The sequence below is a fragment of the Sciurus carolinensis genome, chromosome 12, assembly GCF_902686445.1.
Source record: "Sciurus carolinensis chromosome 12, mSciCar1.2, whole genome shotgun sequence".
Classification (NCBI taxonomy): Eukaryota; Metazoa; Chordata; class Mammalia; order Rodentia; family Sciuridae; genus Sciurus; species Sciurus carolinensis.
In genome coordinates, this window is record NC_062224.1 from 86913955 (window position 1) to 86924372 (window position 10418).

The window sequence follows — 10418 nt, forward strand, 5'->3', positions numbered from 1 at the left end:
GTCATTTGCTATTAGTATCATTTAAAACTGAATGTGGAATTTGAGTGATATGGCCTTGTGAAGGCATATATTATTAAACACAAGTTCCTCTTTAAAAACAAACGTTACCTTTTGAACTTCCAAGTCCCGTTTTTAGAATAAAACATCTGAAGATTCATTTTCTGAATTTAGTGATCTTCTTGTTTTCTGTGATACATAATGATAGGATTTCAGTTTTAAAATGTGATACAAGATTCCTTTGATAGTGCTATGATGTGATCCATGCATCATGTTTCTTGAGGTGGTGTCAGTAATGTTCCAATGTTTTTGTTATGGGTTCTCTCTTGGTATTTAAGAGGAGTGATCTCTAGTGATTTGCTAATTTGTTTGTACCATCTATGAGATGATAAGAGTTCCTGATTTTGAGGGAAATTGTGTTCTACTTATTATATTTTATGTCCTTAATAATTTATTATATAAAATGAACATTAGCATGTAGATATCATCTTGAAATTCTGTAGTTTTACCCTTGATCAAAAAATTATAAAGAAGAGACTGTCCTGTGAGATTGTACTTAATTTTTAGGATTATGACCATAAAGAGGACATACACTTAAAATTGTTCTGCTTTCTTTGTATCCATCTTCCTTTTTTAAAAAAATACTGGCTATAAGTAGATTCTGTCTAGATTCTTAATGAGTCTTTGGCCCATACAGGGAAATCCTCATAACATTTTGGTTGTCACAGACTCTGGGGAATAGCTAATGGAATTGTCTCCCTAAGTCCATGCGTTATCAGGAATGTGTCTGCACATGAAAATCAACAAGTCAATTTACATGCTTAATACGATGACTGAAAAAAATTATCTGGGGGCCCAGGTTAAGAATCTTTCTTAGAAGACTGCCTAAATACTGAAACTTATTTTAATTTTGCAAGTAATTGGAGAATCAATGCCTAAACTAAAAATCATCAAATATTTAGGTGACTTTTAACCCTTTCTGCATTCAACTAATTAGCATTTGTGAAATACATTTAGGTTACTTTATAGCCACATAGTTTTATGATGTGCTGGTCAAATAACTGAATAGAATTTATAATTCTTTGCATATTTTCTTATAACTACCGTATGGATGCTAGACTTGTTGGTAGTTCAGTATTTTCCATTAACAAAGAAATGTGTTTAGTGTATAATAGTCATCTATGAAGTTCCCGTGCACAAAAGTAGCTTCCCAGATAAGTATTGGCAAAAATAAAACTCATAGCCAACCCATACCTTTTTACCTAGTAGGAGTAATAACTGAATTCTTTATACCATAAAGACTGTACTTAATACAGCTGGAGTGTGACTAGCTAGGTTGACGTATACTGTGCAAGATAAGACATGCAAAGCTGTCGTGTGAAATAGGTAACTCTTGGAAAATATAGCTCAATAGCTGTGGAAATTTTTAATGATTTAAGCCTTACACTCTAAAGGGGAAAATTTATTCCCTGTGTTCCTAGAAAATAAAAGAATATTGGGTAGGAGTTGACTGTTAAGGGAGATAAGGGATATCTTTAAATGGATTCAAAGAAAAGGAGTAGGTTTTGAAGGAAATATAAGATTTACCCCAATCTTAATAGTGGTCTTGGAGAATTTGGCTAAAAGGTAAAGGAGATCTTTGGTTGAAAACTGTTCTATTTTGTCATTCTTTGAGTTCATATTTATTTTGGTGCTTTGGTTTGTTATGAACTTTTAGTACTATTGTGGAATAATTAATAAATAACTCTTAACGGACAACTGTCGTGAACTTATGTTTACATTACCAATCCAGGAAAAAGAATGGTAATCTTCATGTTTATATATTAAATCTTTTCTTCAGTAACTAAGGAGATTACACAGCTTTCATTGATCACTAAGAATTTAAAGTAACTTTTCTTAACACTGTTAAAATTACTGTTCTGTGTGATCAAATGAATATGCACAGAACTTAGGAATTAAAACAAAAGCTCTGAATCCTCATCCCCATACACCAAAAAGAACTTACAAGTACAGTGTATAAAGGCACATTGTGTTATTACAGGAAAAGTGTAATTGTCAAAAGTTGGAAAACCTTAATTATTTGTAAGTTTTGCTTTGATAAGTGTTTTTCAGTTTTAACTGGTGACTAGTTCATTTGTGTATTCCACTGCAGGTGTGAATTTTGTTTTAGAGGCATTATATATTGGAAAGTTTTAAATGGGAACTGAGTCTGTGTCTTGAATTTGGCATAAATACAGTTTTTTAAGTCTGAAAGTAACATTTTCAGATTTAATTTTAAAGAGTGGATTGCAAAATTGACAAGATCAGCAGTATAACCATTTTGTTTGGTTGTGCATAAACTAGGCTCTTCCTACAAGGAAGCCAAATGCAAACACTTGAGAAAGTTCCTTCTTTTTAGTGGGTAATGAGAACTGTAAATGGGTATCATTGTGGGTCTCCATGAATAGACAACCCATGACCTTGATCATTTTGGTGGTGGAGCTGCAAAGTCTGAAGCTTGCAGTTTCTTAGTGGCTCCCAAGCAAAAATGCTTAGTATAGTTTAGAAAACTGACTGAGGTGAGACCTAAAGTTTTCATCTTGAAGTGAATATAGCAATAAAAACTTTGAAAATGTTTGCATTTAGTAGATATGAAAATTTTATTTAGTCATAAAGCACATGAGAAAATTAAACAAGGGCCCGTTCTGTCCATGGAGTAATCGACTTTGCAGTTCACCTACTTAGCCTGTGGGGCATACACCTTTCTATATGAGACAGTGCAATAAATGCTTGTTTATAGTCCTTAAGAAAGAAAGAAAGAAGCAGGGTGCTGTGGCACATGCCTGTAATCCCAGCGGCTTGGGGGCTGAAGCAGGAGGATTGTGAGTTCAGAGCCAGCCTCAGCAACTTAGTGAGACCCTAAGGAACTTAGTGAGACTCTGTTTCAAAAAAAAAAAAAAAAGGGCTGGGGATGTGACTCAGTGGTTGGGTGCTCCTGAGTTCAGTCCCTGGTACCAAAAAAAAAAGAAAAAAAGAAAAAAAGCACACTGAGTAAGGTTCATAGCACTGCATAAATGCATCAGAACTTTAAAAAATTGGTCTTGGGGCTGGGGTTGTGACTCAGTGGTGGAGCACTTGCCTAGCATGTGTGATGCACTGGCTTTAATTCTCAGCACCACATATAAATAAATAAATAAAGCTCTATCAACAACTAAAAAAATTTTTTAAATATTTTTTTTTAAATTGGTCTTGTATTGCTTTCCACTTTTGTTCATAGTAGCAATTGTCTTACTGAATTAGAGATGATATTGTTTGCAAGGTAAATTATTGAGGAATTTTAATTTAGATTTGGAGGACAGTTGCAGACATCCCAAATGTTTAATTATTTTATAAAGTACACTAAAATATTTCTATACCCTCTCATATTTGGAATAGTAACTAAGTATTTTTGAGTGTGTGTGTTTGTGAGTAAATTTATGTTGGTAATTTGATCTCTTAAAGGCTTGGTTTAGAAAATTTGCAAAGGTAATCCAAAACCATTACACTCCAGCTATTTAAATTGCCTCTTATTTTTAGTAAGTAAAAAATTAGGTTATGGCTACACTTAACATAGATCAGGATTTATCTGAAGAAATATAAAAACCTGTGAATATTGGACAAGGCATAAAAAACAAGCTATTAAAACTATTGAGACAGATTGTCTTTGAAAGGGAAGGAAGGACACAATAAGAGAGATTTGTCTTAGAAAGGGAAGGAGGGATATAAGAAGAGACCAAAGAGATGAATATTAATGGATATGTTTATTGTGGACTTATTAAAAGATCTTCAAGTTTGAATTAGAAACATTTGGAAGACTGGTACTAAAGGTAAAATGATCATGAATTTCTGTGAGTTACTGCTGATGAGTTGTAGGAATGTACTTAAAGGCAAAATGACAGTGTGATTTGGGAAGATTTCTAGAGTTTTTGTTCTCTGTGATTTTATTAAACCTCTAAGATTGATATTTGGGAGGGATTGCTAATGAAGGTAATAGTATTTTAAGTTTTTTGGGTGTTTTTTTAAGGAGAAAAGGCAATGCTTAGGAGATGATAAAAAGGAATATCTTGCTTAATAGTTTATTTCTAATAACATTTAAATTTGCTCTCTGAAACTGGAAATTTTGAATTACTGTAATTCAGTATGGTTGACTGTCATAATTTTTAAAAATTATCATAAATAACTGATACCAAGGAAAAGTTAATATTTTCATTCTTACCTAAGTATTAAGTGATAAAGAATTATAATGAAAATATTTTTGCTTTTAAGTCATGTCATTTCATTTACATGTGGAATTAAAGCTTTAATAAACCATGCAAGTAAAATTTGTAGAATTGGTTATATAATCATGAAATAATTTCAGAGTTTCCCATGACATTTAATGGTAGAAATTATTTTTCTGGTTTCCAAAGAAAAAAATGAATAAACATATATTTTGTCATTTAATAAGAAATGATCACTCTGGATTATATTCAGTTATTCACCTAACTGAATCAATACTCCATATGGAACTAAAATACAAAAATATTTTGAACAGTCTGAAAGTACTGTTTGTTAAAATTGTTAAGTATTGAAATAGCAGTTGAAGTGGGCAGTGGAATGTAAGAGCCTAAATTATATGTGTGTGTATGTGTGTTTATATATATATATATATATATATATATATAAAACTGCCTTTTATAAATCAGTTTGTGATTTTGCTTATAGCCATATATATAGTATTTAGATGAATAAATTCTTAATACCTTCCTCTCCTCATATACTTGCTTTGTTATAATATTTTCAGAGCACAAATTACTAGGAGCTGAATATGTATATATATATAAATATATATTTCTTTTTTTTTCCCCCCCAGATGGAATACTACCAAGAGCAGATGGTGGGGACATTGCTAGGCAGTAAATAAGATTAATGTGTGTAGAGCTATTAAAATTGTGAAGAGAAAAAGAAGTTGTTTATCCTATCAATAGGAAGCAAACCACTGCCTGAACCTGACTTGACTTGTTTTGAAAAACACTTGTTTCTGATAAATGTGCTTAGAAAATTGACCTTTGTAGAACAGATGTATATTTTTATTTCTGATAAATGTGCTTAGTAAATTGACCTTCGGAGACTAGATATGTATTTTTGATTCTTCATTCTTGTATGGAATAAATAATAATCTACTCTGTGTTTAAAGAAAAGACACATTAAATCTTATAGGAGGCTTTCAAATGTTGGACAACAACCATTTGTTTTGGTTTAAAGTGAAAAATGTAAGTCAACAGTGTTTTTTGAAGAAAATAGTTTTTTCATTTGGTAAAATAACACATTTCTAGAAATGCCTAAAGGTGAAAATTAAATACTTTGAAGATATTAATAAGTAAATGTTCCATTGTGGACACACTGAATTATCTAATAAAATTGTCATTTTAGTGTTTTACTTGAATAGAGTAGACAAATTGTAAACTTCATTTATATTTCAGAAATTGTTATTCCTCTTTGCCATTCATTTTATGAAACTATTAGATTAGCTGAAGCTTATTAATAACTGGAATTTACAAGTGAATCTAAATTCTTTTGCTTTGTTTGCAGTATGGGTTTAAACTGGGGTGCTCTACCACTGAGGTATATCCTCAGTCTTTTTTATTTTGAAGTAGATCTTGCTAAGTTGCCCAGGCTGGCCTTGAACTTTCCTGCCTCATCCTTCCAAGTTTGGAATTATAGGCATGCTTCACAATGCCTAGCCTGAATCTAAATTTTAATCCCATTATCTTTTATAAATAATTATTTTATTTTAAATAATTAGGGATGGATAAAGATATTTTAGAAATTTTTGCTTTAGTTTCAGTTCGCCAATTTGATTTAAAATTGCCTTTTGTAGCTGGGTGATGGCTACATGTCTGTAATTCCAGTGACGAGAGTTAAGGCAGGAGGATCACAAGTTCAAAACCAGCCTCAGCCACTTAGTGAGACCCTGTCTCAAAAAATAAATAAAACAAATAATGGACTGGGGATATGGTTCAGAGGTTAAGCACCCCTGGGCTCAATCCCTGGTACCAAAATAATAATAATAATTATTATTATTATAACAGCAACAACAAAATTGCCTTTTGTAATAAAAGCAAATTGAGCATTTTACAGTTAGCAGACACTCTTGAAAGCAAACGTAATTTATAAGTTGGTAGTGAATGATGTTCAGTGCTCTCTTGACTTTGGTCTCAATTATGTTATCCAAAGTGAAACTGGATGATTTGGAACTTGAAATATATTCTTTCCTTCATTTAGCTAATTAAAAAAAAATTTTGTTTTAATTATTTATACATGACAGTAGAATGCGCCTCAGTACATCATATATAATGGAGCATAATTTCTCATTCTTTGGGTTGTATATAATGTAGAATCCCATCGGTCATATAGTTATATATGTACGTAGGGTAATAATGTCTTATTCATTCTACTATCTTTCCTACCCCTATACCCTCTGCCCTCTTCACTCCCTTCTACCTAAGGTAACTCTATTCTTTCCTAGCCTCCCCACCCTTGTTATGAATTAGCATCCACATATCAGAGAAAACTTTTGACCTTTGGTGTTTTGGGATTGGCTTATTTTGCTTAGCATATTTTCCAGTTCCATCCATTTACCTGCAAATGCCATAATTTTATTCTTCCTTAAGACTGAGTAATATTCTGTCATATATATATATGTGAAGAATCACATTTTTTTATCCATCTGTTGAAGGTGCTATAAACATAGATGTGGCTGCATCACCATAATATGTATGCTGATTTTTAAGTTCTTTGGGTATAAACCAGGGAGTAGGATAGCTGGGTCAAATGGTGATTCCATTCCAAGTTTTCTGAGGAATCTCAATACTGCTTTCCATAAATCATTAACTACTTTTAATCTCATAATTTTCAGCTGTTCATAATCTACCAACTACTAAATTGAGAGGTTGTGTAGGTAGGGGTTGTATTAAGTAATGTTGGATAGCATTGTGGAGAAGCTTTTGATCTATTGAAATCTGATATATTGGTCATTAGTATGCTATATTACTCACATGGTAATTAGAAATTAAGCTAAACACTTTTATATTGACTATTATATATTCATGACTATTCTCCTCCCAAACAATACCAAAATGTATATAAGTGATCATTGCCAGATGAAAAAGACGCCAGGTAATTTTGGTTGTTAGTACTGGGATGCTCAGATTCTTCATTCCGTGAAGTTGTCTGTGTAGCTCATCATGCTTAGCAGATGAAAGGAGTGCAATACAAGGAGGGCATGTACTTTTCATTAACAGACAACTCATCAGTTTCGTCTTCTGCAGCCTGATTCCGTTCTCAGTGTGAAGGTGTTTAGTTCTACTACCCATGTGCACTCTGGCCTAGGGCTTGACTGTGAAATGCACCACTTAGCATGTTCGACAGTCCCGGGCATGTTCGACAGTCCCGGTCCCACCTAGGCACTAAATCAGAATCTGCATTCTAGTCCTCTTGAGAAGCTCTGTCTTAGAACTTTTTGACTATGTTCCAGCACTTTTCTCCTTGGCTTTCCTTTCTCATGTCCTAACCAAAATCCATCCAATTCCTATAAGTTCTCAATTCAAATTTCACTGATTTGGTTTTATAAAATTGGATCAGCTGAGCAATTAGCTGGGTCCCCTACTATCATTGTAGGCAATAAAGGTGAAAAGGGAACAAAACAAAGTGCCCTTGAATGCCAGTGGCAGAGCTGGGCAAAAAGTGCATCTTATGCTGCGAAGAGGGAAGAGGGCTAAGTGCCAGGAAGAAAACTAAACGAACCAGAAAGTGATAGTGAGGTGCACGCTCATTTCAGATGGGGAAGTCTTGAAAAGGGTAACATTGGAGCAAAGACCCAAAGGAAGGTAGGGAAGCATCTGGGGAAGAGATTTTAGGGTGCTAATGGCTAACTATTTTTTTTTTTAAATTACTGATGATAATTACTTTTGTATGTCAGTCATATGTCACTTAAGTGCCATAGGTAGGAAGAACAGGCTCAGGGAGGGAAGTACTTTTGGATACTACTGGTAGAATTGGTGCAATCCCCTTGGTGATTCCAGATCTCTACTGTGCTTACTTTCTATCTTGGTTCTAATATTGAATAGAATTAAAAGTACTTCATCTTTCCGAACTTGAATTTCCTCAGCTTTAAAGTGGTGCCTGTAGCACCTATTGTTGAGGGGTAGGCTGCATAACAGTGTTCAGAGATGTTGCAATTGCTGTGAGAAAAGTCTTAACCATCCCAGGGAATGCATGTACACTTTAACAGGGGTCTTGTGGAGGTAAAGACACCAAAGAATGACTCCAGATCCCTGGTTCTCAACTGGGGACAGTTTTTTTCCCAGGCAACATTGGGCAGTGTCTGGAGATACTTTCATTGTCAACCTGGAATTGATTGTGTGCTACTAGCACCTAATGGGGAGAGACCAGGGATTTTGCTCAATATCCTAGAGTACCCAGGGTAGCTCCTTACAGCAAAGAATTATCCAGCCTAGAAGGTCAGTAGTGTTGCAGTGAGAAACTGCTCTGAATGGTTTGCCACTGTTGAAACGGGATAGATGGAGAGACCTTTTGGAATACTTAAATGATTTGATTGGTCATCACTGAAGAAATGAATAGAAGGCCCAGAAGTGATTAAAGATGGGGGTAATTTTTAGTGAAAAACTTGCCTAGAAAAACTAATTGGACTTATCCAATTCAGTTATTAATTTTTAAATTTATTTGGTTGCTCATTGCCTTGTGATTTCTATTCATTGTTTTGTCTAACAACTATATGGGTTCATTTAAGGAACTTAACTGCTTCTTAGATTATAAACTGAAATTCACTGATGGACAGTTAGAGGTATCTGTAGGTTTTATACAAACCTCTAATCTGGTGTCTTCTAGATGATTTCTGGTGTGCTAATTACATTGGTAGATTTAGGATTATTATGTGGTATTTAGAATTTGTTATCAGCCTGGTATTTGTAATAGGAACAAATCTATTTGAAGTTAACTAAAACTCTCTATTTCATGTTAACAGTTAATGTTTTAAAATATTAATTAGGGCCAGGTATGGTGGTATACACCTCTAATCTCACTACTTTGGAGGCTAAGGTAGGAGAATCACAAGTTTGAGACCAACCCAGGCCAACCCCATCTCAAAATAAACAGGGCTGGGAGGACTGGGATCATAGCTCAGTGGTAGAGCACTCGCCTAGCATGTGTGAGGCACTGGGTTTGATTCTCAGCACCACATATAAATAAAGGTCCATCGGCAACTAAAAAAAATTTTTAAAAAGCGGGGGCTGGGAATTAAACTCAGTGTTAGAAACTTGCCTAATATGGGCAAGGCCCTGGGTTCAATTTCCAGTACCACAAAATAAATAAATTAGGCAAGGTAGAGTTACATAATGTTTTATTTCAAGATTCTTCCTTCTTTAAAAAAGAATCTTCCTTAAGAACAAGTCTTATATTGTAGGTATTGTCTGTCATGCAACTGTGACAGGACTGAGGAACAATTACTGTTTCTTGTTGGTAGCAGCTACTGATTCAGGTAGAGGGCGGGGTACTGGTATATTATGTTTTTAGAAGTGGTTTATATGTAACTTGAAACTAGTCCATCCCTTAGAAAGTCTGACTTTGGAATTACATAAGTAAAAAGAGTTCCCTGGTTGTTGGAAGCCCTGTAATACTGGAATAGAATGTGCTAATATACAAAGTGTAAATTCTGAAGGACTCTGGCTGGTTTATGCCAGTTCCATAGGCTGCTTATAGGGGTTAGGTATTATCATGTGTTGAACATCTATTTGTTTCAGGCTTTTTGCTGGCTTCGCCTCATTTAATTCTCCTGACAAACCAAGAGGCAGGGTAATATGAATCATTTCACACATGAACAAATTAGGTTTAGGAAACTTCCACCAGAGAAACACCAGAAATGGTGGAGCTACCATGCAAATGTGGTCTTGGCTTTAGATCCTGTTTACTTTCTGCTGTACTCACTGTCCAGCTGACACCAAGCTATTGCACAGTGGGGTAGAGGGGGCTCAAGCCTAGTGGTCCAGAGGTTTAAATCCTCCTCCGGGCTCTAGGACTTCTGAGCTAGGTGTATTCTGAGACATGCGCTGAGCCTTTCTTGGTTGTTACCTTCCATAAGTGTAAAGTGGATACAAAAATGCTTGCCTGCATGGTTCTCAGGACTGCTGTGACTATCAGCAGAGAACAGGGGAATGCTCTATAATAGGTAAAAGCCTTGAACCCAAGCTATCCTAATCTGAATGTTACAAGAAGAGAAGTTGGTGTGGGATAACATGTATAGAGTGAATTGTTATTTTTTACTCAGTCTTTCTTTACAGATGCTTCCCAAGACCTATTTGGGATTCTCCAGCTAGACAGTGCTAATGCTGTTGTGCTCTCCAATT